General features: G+C 39.4%; 2 protein-coding genes across 10 annotated transcripts in view; both read right to left on the bottom strand.

The window, feature by feature from the left end:
- SLC7A2 (solute carrier family 7 member 2) overlaps positions 1-14513 on the bottom strand; it is a 53137-nt gene extending 38624 nt beyond the window's left edge. For 3 of the 8 annotated variants that reach the window (XM_086888766.1, XM_086888772.1, XM_086888767.1), the window contains exon 1: positions 14088-14279. The gene's annotated coding sequence lies outside the window, so the exon portion shown is untranslated. Of the gene's footprint in view, positions 1-13659; positions 14060-14087 lie in introns of those variants that run through there. The other 5 variants (XM_023925129.2, XM_086888771.1, XM_023925128.2 and 2 more) reach the window with 4 other exon arrangements.
- The window catches only part of LOC111927993 (uncharacterized), a 30535-nt gene continuing 16512 nt past the window's right edge, over positions 3344-17366 (bottom strand). The window contains exons 6-7 of one of the 2 annotated variants that reach the window (XM_086888798.1): positions 15584-15743; positions 3344-4648 (exon numbers count right to left, since the gene is read on the bottom strand). The gene's annotated coding sequence lies outside the window, so the exon portion shown is untranslated. Of the gene's footprint in view, positions 4649-15583; positions 15744-17366 lie in introns of those variants that run through there. The other variant, XM_086888803.1, reaches the window with a different exon arrangement.

The raw sequence follows: 17366 nt of genomic DNA, 5'->3' as shown, positions 1-17366 counted from the left end.
AGGGAAATGGAAGCTTGATGGAAAAAATGGGGAAAAAAGGGAAATGGAAGTCTTCAACTATTATGTAAGAAATTATGTATCAAAGGAAAATCAGTATCTGCAGTGCTCTGTACTCCACACAACTTATTTTTTAAGGCATGTGAAATTTGACCTATTGATGATATGATTGATATGATATGATGATATGAAAAGTAAGCTACTTTTCAAAGAACTGCTTAAGGATGTTATTTCCTGTCTACATTGACTGAGGCTCATGCAGAAGAAATGTAGGATCCATGAGAAGTTTGAGTACTATTTCTAGTAGTCTAGCACAACTTGACTAATTGGAGAAAGAAGAAAAAAGGAGGTGAGGGAAGAGCCAAATACTTTTTTTGAGTTGCACATCGCTCTCTCCCACTATAGCTATAACTTCAGCTTACAATTAGGTCTTAAAACTTACCTCTAACATACTTTGGCTTTACTCCACTGTGTCCTGCCAAACCATTTTCCAAAACTGGTTTAACCAGAACTTTTTCAAACACTGCTGCCAAGATATGTAAGCTCCAGAACAGGAGGAAAAGGAAGAGTCAGGATTTATTTCTTTTAAAAAGTAAAAGAAAATACTTAATTCTTTATGCTCGATCCAGAAATTCAAATATATGCATACCAAAAAGACTGAAATCCCTTCAATATTTGTCATAAAAGCACTTGAATTTACTACAGATTGTTGCCACATGGCACAATTCTCTCTATAAATATACTTTGAGCCCTAGTTAGTGAAAAAAAACTTTTCAAGTCTGCTAAGACAAAAAATAGCTCTGCATTTTTTTACTGCATCATACTGCAGTAAGAGCTCAGAATCAAGGCCTTAGGGCTTATTTAAAAAAAGTCAATAAGAGAAAAGTAGAGCTAATCAGTGAAATGTGCATGTGTTGGTGGGTTCATCTGTCTTCCTACAGATGCACAATGAATACTCTTGACTATCAAAATACCAAGAAGCTCCAGTGTAGCTACTGCTGGTCAAACAAGACCAAACAAGAATAAGAATGGAAACAGATGGTACAGTTCATCTGCCAAACACACATGCAAGGTTTCTTTTGTTGGTGCTTTTTAGATTATTCAGATTCAACATTTTCCTTTACACAGCAAATGCAACACTTTCAAGCACTGTCTTTACACTTCCCTCTTTTTGGCAAAGCTTCATGGAGTGAATACTCCCTTTCTACATCGAGTCACATTGCAAAGACAAGGGGGAAGGGGTACAATTTGTTCCTGGGGAGATTTCAGTTCGACACAGGAGTAAAGTTTTTCACAGGAGCATTCAGCCATTGGAATAACTTCCTCAGGGAAGTGGTTGATTCCCCATTGTTGGATACAGTTAAGATTTAGCTGTATGGGGTGCTGGGCCATCTTGTCTAGACCGTGCTTTTGCTGAGAAAGTTTGTACCAGATGATGCTTGATGTCCCTTCCAAACTGGTATTCTATGATTCTGTGCTTCCATCAGTGGAAGATCCACAGTCAGTTTGAAATAAAGAATTCCCTTCTTTGGGTACTAAATTTTATGAGAACACATATGCACACCAAAAACAGTCCAGCCAAAAACCTTTAATTTGATTTAAACTTCATGTTTCATGTTTAGTTTAATTTGCATAGAATATTGCAAAGGTAGATAGAGATGAGATGAGATGAGATGAGATGAGATGAGATGAGATGAGATGAGATGAGATGAGATGAGATAAAATGTGCTGGAAAATATGGATTTTTCTGACCATTACCACCAACAAAGAGTGAATATTTTTCTGACCATTACCACCAACAAAGAGTGAATGAATGCCATCAGTCTCAGAACTTGGAGATCAAAGTGGGACTAGATGCTGACCTGTCACCAAAACAAGTTTTGAATTGGAATCAGAAAGAATGGGAGAGTCATGTATAACCACAGAAAAAACACTGGTATCACAGAGCAACTGTCAGACTGCAGCATCTACAGGCAGAGCCAAGTTACCTTTAGTATGTTTACACTGGCATTTTTATATATGAAAATATGCTCAGATGCATATTTTCAAAGATATTTTCCTTGTTATCCAGACAATTCACTGTGTCTTGGTTCACTCCATGGAACAATCCTGAGACATCCTTTTGCATGAAAAGAAATTTGGATATGTATTCCAGAACAGCAACCAAGTACACTCCAAGAGGTAATGGAAATTCAGCCTGTGGAACCAGACAAAAACTAACCTGAAATCCTCCCAACTGTCCCGCACATAGCAAAATATAAGTGGTGTGGTCAGTGAATCCACAACACCAGAAGTTTTCCTCTACAGCTTCATTCCTGCAGAGCTGCACCAGTTACTGAAGTAGACACTGCCACTGCACACAGATAATACTGAAAGCTCAGGTGCTAAAGTTACAGGCTGGTCTGCAACCCACCTGAATACAAAGGTGCTTATCAGACAGTTAAGCTCTGTGATGCCATTGCTTCATCAGCAGCTATAGCATAGCTAGAACTAAAACCTCAAGCCAGCATTTCCACCAAAATTAGTGGTGTACCCTAACCAGATGCTCACTCCTGCATTCTTCCCTTGGGACAACATAAACATTTCTGTGGCTGCAAAAAAACTGGGGAACGCAGACACAGTAACACTGGGTAGGTACACAGTGAATTTTGAACCAGGTTGGTTTCCTGATACAATTTCCTACAGAGCTGCACAAGTTCTTGTACCAGCACTACTGCAGGGTACATATGGAGAAGGATTAACTACTATAGGCAAGACCTAAAATATTTCAACTCTTTTTGGTGCAACCATAACTCTAAGTAAGGACAAGATTATTCTCAAGAAGGACCACAACAGTCTGAATGGCAACATTAAAGTCTAGAATGTAACACTGCAGCAGTGTTGATGATGAATGACTCATAACAAAAATCTGACCCCATCACTGCTAGAAACACATGCAAAAGACAAATCCATTTTAAGTAGACTTGGACAATTCAGTTTTTCAGTACACAGCATTACTGGTACATCTTAAGGGACTAGAGATTTTTAGAATGTAAGGTTACAAAAGTTACTTTAAGTCTTACTTCCATTCCAATTTCACTTCTGTGAACTTAATTTAATACTGACACGACACTTCACCCTGATGGGAAAGCCAAATGAATCTCTGACTACAAGTTACTTGATCTGAAATATGAAAAGCATATAAAGGATATTACAGAAATAATACAGACATTACTAGCTCTGCTTTATTTATAAGAAATTAATAAGTTCTATTTCAGCATGCCTTATTTTCAGTGTGTGTACTCTTATTTCAGTGCAAACTGTAGGGAAAAGCGGCTAAGAAAGACAAGGACAGCAACCTACAGAGTTTGCATTTGTATAGAAGAGGTTTATTTACTTTCTTATTTCAGTCTTCTGTTTCCATGGTTTCTGGAGAAGACCATTATGAAAGCTCATCCCCCCCACATGGTGAGATGGTCTTAATACATTAACTTGGAATTCAAGTAGGAAGTATTGCTCATATACCTAAATCCATAAAAAGCAGACTTCTTCCCCATTCTTTCAGTTATAAATTTCTTATTGGTACTGTCCACCTCGTTCACAAGGCTTAGTATATGCCATTTTAGCCCACAGTATATGCCTCAGTATAACAAAAGGGCTGTGGCAGGCATACAGGCAGTACCTTCTTCCCACCACCCAAAAGCAAGTTGGTACACTGTACAAGCCTGAAGACACACACAACCTACCACTCCTCACGGTGTAGGACCATATTCTGAAATATCAGTTTGAACAAATGCTACCTACTGTTTCACATTTTGCAACCTTGGGAGTGGGATTTAAACTCTAACATTTCTCTCTTCTTGTTATGAAGCATATCCCACTTCTCCATTTCTTGAAGGCTATTACAGTATAAAGTTTTGCCTCTTCAGGCAAGAAGACATATTTCTGGTAATGGCTCCTATCTCAGAGTCTGTTCTCAGAACATTATCTTTCTCTTCTGCTCAGTAATTTACCCAGTTTATCAACAATATTGAACCAAACCAAATACATTTCAGGAGAATTTGATCAGTCACGAAAAATACTAATGTCAAGGACTGCAGTATTTCTGATGGGGAAATCCAAACTTTCCCTTCCTGGCCTTCCAGAATAGAAATCCATGGTAAAATATTCAGCCTTATGCAAGTTCCCTGTCTGACTCAGTTTCATATCGAGGGAAACAACTTCTACAGCCTATCCAATTCACAAATTTATTTCCCAGGCTAGTTTTGGGGAACTTGTTGTGGTTCCTGAAACCCTGCTTTCTAAGTTTACTAAGAGAAATGCAAAAGTTATCCACACTCAAGCCAGCAGTCATGCTAGCTGTTCAGGAGAACATGACAGAAGTAGCATTGTGAATAAAGTTGATTTATACCACCATTTCAGGTCCTCCTTCAGCAGTTGCTTTATACCACAATTTCAGGTCCTCCTTCAGCCTTTGGATGTGTTTTCAAAGGGGTGCTTACTATCAAAGAAGATTCTACATATAGCACTTGGAAGTGTGTCTCCAACTGCTCCAACTTTCCCTTTCAACTCAGATGATGTTTTCCAGTTTGTAGTCTCCTCCAGCGAGGTGATGAAATTCAAAGTCACATATATCACATGCCCTGCTGTGTGTTTCCAGAGTCCTGTTTCCCTGAACATAGAAGGAAACAAAGTACCAGGAGAACTTCTTCTCTTACAGTTCCAGGTTTCTTTCCAGCCACCCCAAGCTGCCCCTCCAGGGGACACTATGAGCAACATTCACATAATTCTGTTTTTCTGCTGCCTTTCTGCCATTTGCAAACATTTGCAATGAAGCCAACTCTGTCTGTGTGCTATCAGCAATGCCTGTTATCAAATCTTTAGAAAGCATATGGAACACTGAAACCCACACTTCTATTAGCTAGGTTTCAGCCAAGCTAAAACACTGTATTTCACTGTTCTTTTATGAAGATTAAAGGAAGATACTTATTGCACTCATCATCCTATACAGAAGTAATTTTCACCAGCCATCACATAGCTGTTTGGACAAATATGCTGTAATATTGCCTATTTTCATGAAAAAGTGCAAGAAAATAATTTTGAAGAAAACAATTTTAAAAAGAAATTCTGATAGCTTATAATAGTCTAATTCGTGCAAATGAGAGTTGAGATAGTGTTTCGGATGAGGAGGGAAGAAGAAAGATATTTGCCACTTTGGTTATTTCACTGGGTCCTATGAAAATATTCTCTATTTATAATTCCAAATAGAGATCAGAATCACATCAAATATGCAATAGAGGAGCTAAAGTTATAGTAAAGATGTAACAGATTAAAAGTAGGAACTATCCAAAATCCTTCATTCAGAACCACTTCACATACAAGTCAGTCACCAACCCAGTCTAGCAGAGTATAACTAAAAATACATTTGGTAAGTGATACCTTCTTGTGTGAAAAGTTATTTGTTTCTTTAGTTCAAGTCCAAAGGAACAAAACTATGGAACTGAACTCTACAGAACTTTGTTGCAGAAGAAGAATGATTCTAAATGCCAAAACTTCGAAAGTTTGAGGGATACCACAGTCATGGTCAAAGTTTTTCAACTAATGCTTTCTTCAGTGCCAAAGATAGTCTAAGAGGAAGTGAAGACAAAAATCAGAGGATGTAAGGGAAATTATGGTATGTTTTACAGCTATGTGGAGCATGTTAAATTTCTTCCAATGGCGGAAAAATTGAAGCAGATCACACTACTCAGTCTGCTCCCTCCTCTGTGTCCCTTCCTTAGTTGTGTCTGCACAGCCATGTGCACGGCCATTCCAGGTGGAATAGGGAACTGATCCTCAATCAAAAGTATCCTAATAAAAAAGGTTAATGTTTCCTAATCCAGTTAATTTCACAGAACCACAAGCAGCTATGCAGGCACAGAGTGATGGTTACAGGAGCAGGAACAAGAGATAGCAGCCTGGAAAACAACATAAGAGCTCCTTATGCTGACACAGCTTCACTAAGAAATATACAAATTGTACCTATGAGCCCATCCAGGCCCGGAAAACTACTTGTTTCACAGAGCATAGTGGGTACATTTTAATTAATTTCAATGAAAGAGTGTAAACATTAACTTTACATAACCATGAAGCTGACTTAATTTATTGTGTGTGAATAAAAATGCAACATAAACAGTATTTAACTGCAAATTCTGCTCATTTTGCATCTGGTTCATTGAACTAAGTGCAACCCATCTGTTACCATATAGGACAGAAAAGCTGTCAAATAGGGTAAAAAAACCCCTCACTTATTACAACTCTAAAAATATTTGCTTAGACAACTAATGAAGTGGAGTATATAGGCAATTAAACACCACAGAAGACTTTTCAGAGTACTGGAAAACTGAATGAAGGTTTATAAATGTTTGTAATTGGGACAATTAAAAATACAAAATGGGGTTATTAAGTCTGATGTTGAAACGAATTGCTTCAGAATAAGACACATGCATAAATTAAAAAAAAAATAATTAAAGCAGTCTAATAAATTATTTCTAAGAGCTGGACATTGCATGGGAGACTGCAAAACATTCTGGACCGGACACTCAGAAGCACCGTTCCATGGATGAATAAATGTTGAGACAATTAGAACAGATTTCTTTCACTTAGAGAAAGTACATCACAGGGCTGATTTTTCCCTCTCAGTTTCTTCTCTCTCTTCATTTTTCTGATGGAAAATCCACACAATGAATCCCTCATTGCTCTAAGTCAGAACACCTCATGTTCTCAATGATAAATTGCTACCGCACGGTATTTTTCAATATTAGGCTCTACCATGATGACGAAAGTTGCATTTTCGTGGGACAAAAGGGATTTTCCAAGTGATACACAAACATCTACTTTTTAACTCCTGAAAACTTATAGTTATTGCCTCAAAAATCTAAAGGTCTCTCAGCAACATCTAGTTGACATAATTCCCAGAAAAGGATTATAGACTTTCAGAGGCTGGGCATTCAGAAGAGAGGAGGAGAAACTAAGCAAATGTGGAGAAGCAAATAAAAAGCAAGACTGGTAGGAAAGTTATATATTAATATCATATTGTAATTGGCAAACCTGTATTACTCTTTTTTCTCACATAACTGGCATAATACAAGTTTGCCACTGCTCCACCTCCACACACTCCAAGAGGTCTTTCAAACACAATGGTGGTCTCTCATTATTTTCCTAGATGTTGTGTTGCACCAACCATATATTTCCCTGAGCAGAAAACCATGAAATTATTCTGTACAAGGAAGTATAGCAGTCTTCACTGCACTGAAAAAAAGAAGCTGGGAAACATCAAAAACAACACTCAGAATATGAGGAACAATGACCCACCTTTGGGGCTTCCTTGGGAGATACTTTAAATCTTTTTAATAGTAACTATCCTGGCCAATTTGGGTGTGGGGCACTGAATAAAACTAACAGAAATGATAAGACACTTGTCAAAGGATGGCAGGGACAGGTACTCATGCTACCTTAAAACAATAAAAACCTCAAAGCAGGTCTATTATATACAATAGGAAGTCTTCCCAAAGATGGTGTTTTAAATCAGTTTTAAGAAACACTGATTTCTATTTCTCTGGACTTCTCCTTCTGACGGTGAATACTATAATTGAAAATTTCATATGATTTCTAACCAAGCACCATGTACTTCTTGGTAAATCATATTTTTGAATTTTTAATATTGAGTCTTTTTACTGATCTAGTTTGATATAAGTGCAATTTTTGTCTTTCTAGTTTACCAGCATAGCAATTTATCTAATGCATACTCGTGCCTTCATGAAAAACATTTTTCTGAAAAAAGCCAGATTCATAGATTTAGAAGGCACTTCTACAAACAGGCCTAAAGGAAGCCTCCACCTCAGAACTTCCTTCTTCACTCAGGATGAGACCTTGTTATGCCTGTAGAACATCTCCTCTTGATCAAAACGTGCTCAGGGCTCCTCCTTGAGTCTTCACAAAGAGAGAGGGTGGGCACAAGTTGGTAAACAGTGTCTAGAGATAAGACATCAAGATTTTCTAAAAACATATTGCTGAGGAAAAACAACAGCCACAGAACATGTAAATTACTATGTACGTATTATTGCACATAACAAACCTGATGTTTCATGATACTTCTTCAGTACTACCCTAAAAAGTTCTCCCTCCCTTCAAATCCTTGCAGCAAGAACAGAGCAAACAAAACTGATTATACTCAAAGACTTACCACTACTTCAAAGTTAGACTGTCATTACAAGGATCAAAAATACTGCCTACTCATCTAAACTACTGGCTCCAAAAAGCACACTGAAGCACTGTACCTTTGAAAAGAATCACACATGCATGCTAATTCTATATATCCACAAGACTTTCATCTAATTCACAGTGCTGAATGTATTTCCTGGCAAGTCACATCCCATCGTTTTCTCTCAACTGCATGATAGTCCAAAAATACTTGAGGGCAAAATTAAAATCAATATCAGACCATATCAGAATTCATAAACAGTGTATTCAGAGGAATTAATTTAAGCCCCTCACAGGAGTAATCAAATATCTGCACAATATCTGATGTTTCAATTTCCTTACGTAATAATGAGATGTTTCTCAGTCTAAGGAAACTGAAAAAAGGACAATAATAATCCTTTCCAAATTCTGTTTCAATTATTATTTACTCTACAACCACAATGTGCATGGTACTGCACAAACAAAATAAAATAAGCACAATTGCTTTTCCATGCTGTCAAGAAATTTGCAATACAACTCCAGGCAAAAAATAACTAACCTCAAACAAAGTGGGCAAGGAGAAGAGATCATGAATTCACAGAGCTATAGAACAACTTAAGCACATCATTCACTGTTACAACAGTAGAGGAAATGAAAATTTGATTGCACTGAATCCAACTCCCTCACCGTAAAAAAGTCACCTAAAGCATAATGTTATTTAAAGCAATAATAAATTTTTCCATACGTTTTTCAAAGAAAAATATTCTCAAAAGCAAAAAGCACAGGTGGAGTAAATTTGTATATTAAATACAGATGATGGAAGAAAAATCTGGTGAACTCACTTGGTACAGTTTGTCTTTTCCTTTAGTCCAATCCCAGCTGACAAATGTTCCCTAGTTAAGCTCCCTGCAGAAGTTTACATATTTGTGTTTTGCCAGTTGACACTTTTCTACATTTTGTCACCTTGCTACAACAGATAAATTCACAAAAATTCTGGTAACCAGTTAATTGCATAAATGCAATCATCCCTTTCTGGCAGTGTATCTGACAATGTAATTTTCAGAAATGAGGTCAATTAGTGAGAACAACAACGCAAGAAAATTCTGAAAACTGATGTTACCATCAAGAGGCAAAACTACCCTGCTATTAGCAATAGAGGGAACTACAGTGTAACACTGAATCACCAACACTGACTGCCTATTTTGATTATTTATCAGAAACAGCAGATGTTGTGTACACGCCACTGGACTTGTGATGTGTTGAGAGGCCACCAGCTATTCACAACCCTTCACAGAAGTAAACGTGAACGCCGTTTATTTCTATCTTTAGCACACCTTTTATAGGGTTCTACAGGGTCCGCGGTCTAAGCAAGTTACTATTGGCTAATACACACAGGTTTACATTTTTTCTCCTACACACAAGGATATTGTTTTGCTTTATTCTCTCTTCTGCAGGAAGGTTTCAAGGACTTTAGACTTTAATATCATGACTTATTCCCAAGGCTGGTTTGTGCAGACAGGCCTTTACTAATATATAAAATATTATCAACAGTGATGTGTTGTCACAGGGAACTGAGAGCAACAAAACCCACCTTTCTCTATAACTGCATGGAGGTCTTTTGGGTCACCTAACCAAAGATAGGTGGTAGGAAAAGGTAACTGCAAAATTTAAAGGGAAGAACCAGAGCAAGTGAACAAGGATGATGATAACATGATGGTTTATATAAGATAGCTTCCTCCATTTTTTCCTTATGTGGCTGGTTTACTATCGCTTGTCAGACACATGCAGCCATTCAGACACTAATCAGAGACTATACTCTTCCAAAGTAAGTGTTGTAGAAGTTATCCTATGGCCTGGATTTTTATGTAAATTAGTTTTAGATGATGCTTCTAGAAGCCATAACCCAAACTAGAGTAGATAGCTGTCATCAGAGCTCTGGTGTTACTATTCCATACCATTCAAAAGTTCATTGCTGTCTGGGCAAAATTTTAAGAGGCTCCGTCTGTCTTAGAGATTCTATTAATGTTACCATATGTGAATGGAGATACACTTTATTTGTGAGGACCTCTGTTATTAAGTTGAACCATAAAATATTCTACTCCAGTTTGTTGCTTAATTCTTCATAACAGATGTTGGGGGATTGCTTACATATATTCACAGCCATCACACATATAATTCAAAGTCCATGTAGTCTAGGAAAGAATCTTTACGGCCACAGTAAAAGAGGATAGATATGACAATTGTCTATGTATGCTATTCCAGTAGCACCTCTCCATACTCAAAAACACAGGCTCAATACCAGTTATTAAACTCAATTTTTTAGACTGTCACAACCTGCCTACCCTCATTTCCACAGGGGTTCAGTTCATGGTAAAGTGAGAAAGAGGGATATTCATGTATGTAACGGCTGTAGATCATATATTGGCATTAAGAGACCTGCAATCATCTTGCAACCAGAATGTTTTATTTGAGGTAATTTCTTCTCCAGTTGTGTGTAGAACAAAATGTCCTGAAATCATCCTGTGGTCAGTCACATTTCCCATCAGTATCATACATCCATTCAGAAATCTCTCATTCCACACATATGCAATCCAGTGCAGGAACTCATGAAGACAAGGACAACATTCAGTGCATTTCTGAATGATCTTTTCCTTGGAGTATGTCCACTTGGATAAATAAGAATTTTGAGATCAGGCAAGATAATACTGTGATCTTGGATGATTTTCAAGAATGACTAAGCTTAGGAGTCCCAGAAGCCACTTTTCCTAGTAACCTTTATAACTCTCCCTGGAGTTATAGTGGCAGATCACTTATACAAATGCTTTTCCCAGCAGAAAGGAAAATCTTTTTTCTGAAAGCTCAGCTGTTTCCTTCCAAGAGCCCTGTCAGTTGACTTACCAATACTAAATTTCTCAGCTACTAAATCAGGATGCAGTTCTCCCCAGCTGGAGAATGAACAAAAGGATGAAGAATTGAGAAGCCTGAGGATCAGAATGGTACCGTGATACTGAAGGATCAAGGGCAATGTGTTAAATGGCAGAGGTATCATGAAGATGGACATTTATAGACACATGAAAATTTACAGACACAAAAACATGGCTCCAAATACCTTTGACTATACTGTATACTTTTTAATAATTTCAGCAACACGTAAGATTATTTTTAGTATCTTAGTATGGAAAAAGCTACTATGAATGCATGAAGTTCTTCTTTGAAGTCACAAATATGCACTGAAATGGCATTGCTAGCTTACTACACCTTAGCTATATGGCATTAATAGATCCCTAACTAAAATATGCTAAGTCCATTAATTTATTAATACAATGCTCTTGGGCACATGGTGTGATTTTTGGGGCTGTCCTGTGCAGGGCCAGGTATTGGACTTTGATGATCCTTGTGGGTTCCTCCCAACTCAGGATATTCTGTGATTCTATGATTATTAAGAAAATTGAAACTCGTTTTGATTTAATCTGTGTGTGCAAAGCTAGAAACAGCTACCTTATTATTCCTCTTATCAAGTACACTTTTACTGAGGTCAGGAACCTTACTTAGTCAGATCATTTATGCATGCACACAGTAGACAACATACTGAGCTCCAGGATCAAAATTTCATTGCAGTAAAACTTTACAAATTGCCAGTTTTCATCCACATCTGAAGAATCAAAGTTGGATTTTAGTAACATCGCTTAGACAGAAGATTGCTCCATGGATGAGTAATGCATGCTGTTCATACAAAACATCACTGCACTTTTCGTAACTGATATAGCTGCTTATATCTCTGTGAGGTTTTATTTCTGTTCCAATTTGTATCAGAACTGACTGGGGTTTAGAAGAATTGTGTGGACGGGGCAGAGCCAAATGAAATCAATTGCAGCCATGGAGATTTGTGTACAGGAGTGGGGCAGGCAGGCACCATGTCCTTTTCTGCTGAGCATGTAGTACATCATAGATGTCAATGAAAACAAACTTAGTTTTGTATAAGCATGATGCCTATTTTTACTGTTGATGTTTTAATGCCATTATGTAACACAAAACAGAACGCAAAACATTTTCCACAGTGCCTAATCCAAATTCAAATCCAAGACCCACTGTGTACTGAGTCTGCACAGTGTCTACAGGAACTTTTATAGAATGTGTTTTGTCTTTCTAGCATGAACAAAGTACCATCAACTTGTTTCAATATATACATCTACATCTACATCTACATCTACATATATATATATATATATATATATATATATGCTCTATATGCCATGATTCCTTGTCTTACCTCTTACATCTCTGGAACATCCAAATGCCTCACAATAGATTTGTTTTGATTTTAATAAGAAGAATATAAAGAAAAAAGTTTGAAAGCTTCTAAAATAATGTTGGGTATTAATATACTTGAAGCAGAGGGTAGGCTTGAAGAACGTCCTTTCACACCTTAGGCCCAACTTCAGGAAACTTCTATTCACAGGTAAGTTGCTGGAATGATGCATAAAAATCAGCAGAAACTACATGTGCTGTCAGAACTGAAGTGGTGTGAGACCCCTGCTTCCCCAAAACTAATGTAATTCAGCCAAATTAATGGAGTTCACCCAGATCCTGTATCAGATTGATAATACTCTACCATCCAAACAGTATCACAAATCTCAACTGATACCAAATGTTTTAAAACGGAAGGATTATGTTCTACTTCTTCTGATACCTTGAATTTAAAACTTATTTTACTGGACTTGTTTTCTCCAGCTGTCAGTAGCATTATATGTAGGGTCATATATACTTCAAACATATTTCTAGATTTAAACGTACAAAGTTGTTAGAAAGGAACAATCTTACATTTCCTAAATTTGTTTTACCACGGTTAAGGACCTACACCTACTTTAGGCTCTCCACTGAAGTGTGATTTCCCCAATTTCCCAAAAAGCAGCTAAGAACTAGGGCTGCACTGCGACTGTGCGCTCTGGGTCGGTAAAGCCCTGCACGGGTAACCCCTGCACGGACAGCACCCCCAAGTAAAGTCAGTACCTTGAGAGAGCCTGCCAGAAACCCAAGGAGGGGCTTTTCAGCCATCGACGCCTCCAAACCCTTACAGTAGCAGCAAACGCTACTCCAGGACCAGCAAACGTGCCAGCCCTTGTGCCCGGCACCCACTCGTGCCACATGCCCTCCGCGCTGCCGGCGGCAGCAGCCCAGCGCTGGAGCCGCCAGGGGAAGGCCAGCGCCGTTTTGCCGGCGGCGGACTTCAAAAGGCAGCAGGGCACTCCCTCGCTCCTCTCCCCGCGCAAGCCGCCCGACGCCAGGAATAGCTCCCGGAATAGCGAGCCGGGCATCAACGCCCCTCCGGCCGCACAAGCCTCGCTGGACCTGGGACTTAGGATCCCTCCCCACCACGTCCAAGCCAGCCGACAGCGGCGCTTCCTCCAGCCCCTCGCCCACCCGGTCCCGAGGGAGGGAAGGCGGCAGAGGGGAGACACTTACGCGGCCGGGGCACGGCTCCCTGAGGCGGCTGAGGGCTGCGCGGAGCTCCGCTGGCAGCGGCCGGGCTCTCCTGGCAGCCAAAGCCGGGGCGCTCCTCCCCTCAGAAAGCCCCGATGCCCGGCCTTCCCACACGTGCGGGCCAACCCCATCCTGCCGACCCCCTGCCCACCCTTCCTTCTTCTCCTCCCTTTAGGAGCCAGGGCAGTCCGCAGCGGCGATTGGGGTCTTCCCGGAAGGGTCGGGCCGCGTTCCCCGCCGTGCACCCCGGGGAAGGGAGGCCGGCCAGCCCCGGCACCGCGGTCTCAGAGGCTGTGCAGATACCCCCGCTACCCCCGCCCTCACAGACACATTGCACCTCCGCGGGAGCAACCACAGGATTCCCACCCGCGACGCTCTCCCCATTCCCAGCAACCACGAGCTCCTCTAACCTTGCTTTGCCCCGAGTGCTTTGATGTTCAGCACGCGAATAGCCCTGGCGGGGGTTCGTGAATGATCCGCCCTCAGAAGCAATTTTCCCCGCAACTTCTCACGGATGAGCCCGCGGGCCGGTGGGTGCCTGCCCTGGCTTTGGGCTGGAGGCGGGAGGAGCTGCTGCTCCCTGTGGCCAGCCGCCTCCCAAACGCCCTTTGGCGCTTGCTGCATCTGTTTGCCGAGGCACCGTTCGCATGTGGTGGGATTTTTGTGAGGAAGCTCCAGGCAGTGGTTTGAATGAAGGTAGAAGAGATGCCATCTGTCCTAGCAGATAACACTTCCTATTTTTGTTTTGGGAGACATCATAGGCAGCGTGTGTTCGAGAGCAGCAGAAAGTGCCACAGAATGGCTACAAGTACAGTGCAGCTTCTTTTCATTCTAGCGTTGTCAAGCACTGCCTTTTCCTACAAGCCTTGTCGTATTTCTTTCAGATACCTGGAACTTGGCATCTCTACCTGGAACTTGGCATCTCTATCTGTCCACAGAGTAAAGAGTTTTAGTGCCTCCCTCTTCTTCAGCCTAAATAATCCAAATAATTTCTCTCAGCCAAATATCTTTAAAAACTCATATTAAGGCTAAGAATAGCCTTAGGCTAAGAATAGCTACTGCTAAGATTAACATTGAGAATAGCCATAATAAATCTTACAGTCATCATCTTTTTCTCTCTGCATATATTCTACTTACATAGGTCCTTTCCTTTTAACACTATAATCTGAATCACCCAGCTGGTTTAGGGACGTGATTATTCCACACTGCTCTGTGCTGCTACAGCCTTACATAGAAGAATATTGTGTGCAGTTTTGGGCACCAGAATATAAGAAGAATATAAAGCTATTAGAGAGTTTCCAAAGGAGGCCTACAAAGATGCTGATGAGTCAAGAGGGGAAGCCATATGACGAGAGGCTGAGATCACTTGGTCTGTTCAGCCTGGAGGAGACTGAGGAGAGATGTCATAGCAGTCTACAACATCCTTATGAGGGATAGTGGAGGGGCAGATACTGACCTATTCTTTCTGGTGACCCAACAGGACCTGAAGTTGTGTCAATGGAGGTTTAGGTTAGATATATGGAAAAAAAAAATTTCCCCCAGGGGGTGGTTGGGCACTGGAACAGGCTCCCCAGGGAAGCTGTCACAGCACCAAGCTGTGTGAGCTGAAAATGCATTTGGACAATACTCTCAGGCACAGGGTGTGACTCTCGGGGCTGTCTTGTGCAGAACCAGGAATTTGACTGTGATGATCCTAGTGGGTCCCTTCCAACTCAGAATACTCTGTGTGATTCTATGAATAAATAAAATCCTTGGTCATATCTTTAAAAATTTTGACTATGGATCTGCTTGTCTCTTTTTTATGAAATTTTGTCACCATGTATGGTGTATATATATATGTAAATAGGTATATGCATATACCCACACATGTACATTCCTTCTTTCAGGAACTTCCCTTCAAAAGTACCTTAAATTCCATCTTTAATCTGGCTAGGTTTTGCCTTTCTCCATTGATCGGGAAACTCTTTCAGAACTGTAAATCTGAAAGAAGTCTGACATCTATAACTCTAGTTCTCATTCCTTGAGTCTCTTTCATCTTACAGAAGAAGATCATATAGAAAGCCAATCTGACAAGATAAGAAGAGGAGAAACGTATTTGGGGGCTGACCATTTAGTGACTTAACACTTCATAAAGTGAATTTATGGCTAGAAATGATATTATTATCTGTTCATTTGCAGAAAAATAATTCATAATAATATAATATAATCCAATGAACCATAATAATGGTCCGTTCTGTTAAACAGTCATGTTGTGTTCCCTTGTGGTTGGACTCTTTTTGCATTTAAATTCTCATTAGAATTTTCCATCTTTCATTTGCTGAACATTTCAAGTAAAGTGTCATCAGCCTACTAAGAAATAGCTACATCAATAAGGTAAGCAATACAGTGAAGACTTTTTCCAGAACACACAACAGTTTTTCAAGGAAATCGTGTGACTAAGGGACAGCCTATTTAACCAAAACGTTGGCAATCATTTATTTGCCTTTGCCCTTGCCATGAGTGCAGAGCAACAGTTCTGAATAAATATTTCAAAGCATATCAGGAAATGATGTATGTGATACATAAAATCTTCTGAATACTACTGAAGGGTAATTTTTGAGTAACTGGATTGCTAAGCACAAATGTTTCACTGAATGCTCTATATATTACGTTGCATGTGAAAATCAGATGCAAAAATAATTAGAGCACAACAGAATAAATTAGTCTCACCAAATCTGTGATACAAAATTATTTTTGTGAAATTTCCAAGTTTCTCAACATATTCCTGCTGTACTGCATGTGCTTTTATTGCATGAATATGAAATGACAGTTCTCCACCACATTCTTTAGCTGATAAATACAAGGAAATTTTTATCATGTATACAAAATGAAATGAAAAAGTTACTCATTCTCTTTACCTCCCTCACTCTTCTTCCCTCAGTCTTCTACCTGAGTGAAGCAGTTGAAACCTAAGACTGTTCTCATTTTAAAAATTATATTATCCTCCGTTAATGTTCCTTTCACATTCCTGTTTTTCACTTTGTTTTTCTATGTAATTGTTTCTGTTCTGAGCATTTATTGTACTGTGTGTCCTATTGACAGGAGGAGATGTTTGTGCTAATATACTTAATTAACATAGAGCAAATTTAATCTCTTGAAGTTTAAATGTACTTGTGAATTGTGCTGACTGGTGACCTGGGGGAGTAGACTGAGCTCTAGCCTCCTCTCTCTTTACCACATAGCCCATGGCAAATTTATTCATTGACAGTGATTCTTTGAGGAATGTAAATGCTGTAGAAATGAAGGGATTCTTCCTTGCAAACAGGTTAATGTTGATGTGGTCATGACAGAATTATGTAGCAGTGCAGAAGGGTCATATTTTGGCTGCCTGGACTCCACTTAGCCATTAGATAACTAAGGACTTTTATTATGCAGGATAGATTGTCCATTAAACTTTTAAATACAAACACAGAGGGGAAAACATTTGCAAAGGAAGAAAAAGCCAAGAAGTACTTTTCATCTGCGTTAGTAAAAAACCACCGTATTTTGTTAGACTGAACAACAACAAAAGGGCATTTAAGTAAATAATAGAAAAGTAGTGTATCTCTGTAAGCAATTAATTGCCCATTTGCAGGGGAAAAAAAAAGTATGAAGATTTTAAAGAATATTTACATGAACACTGGATGACAATTTTTAACAGTTGCAGATTT

This window comes from Cyanistes caeruleus, chromosome 5, assembly GCF_971803275.1.
Source record: "Cyanistes caeruleus chromosome 5, bCyaCae1.hap1.1, whole genome shotgun sequence".
NCBI lineage: Eukaryota > Metazoa > Chordata > Aves > Passeriformes > Paridae > Cyanistes > Cyanistes caeruleus.
The sequence above is the reverse complement of the archived record's forward strand: the minus strand, read 5'-3'. Positions and strand labels throughout refer to the sequence as shown.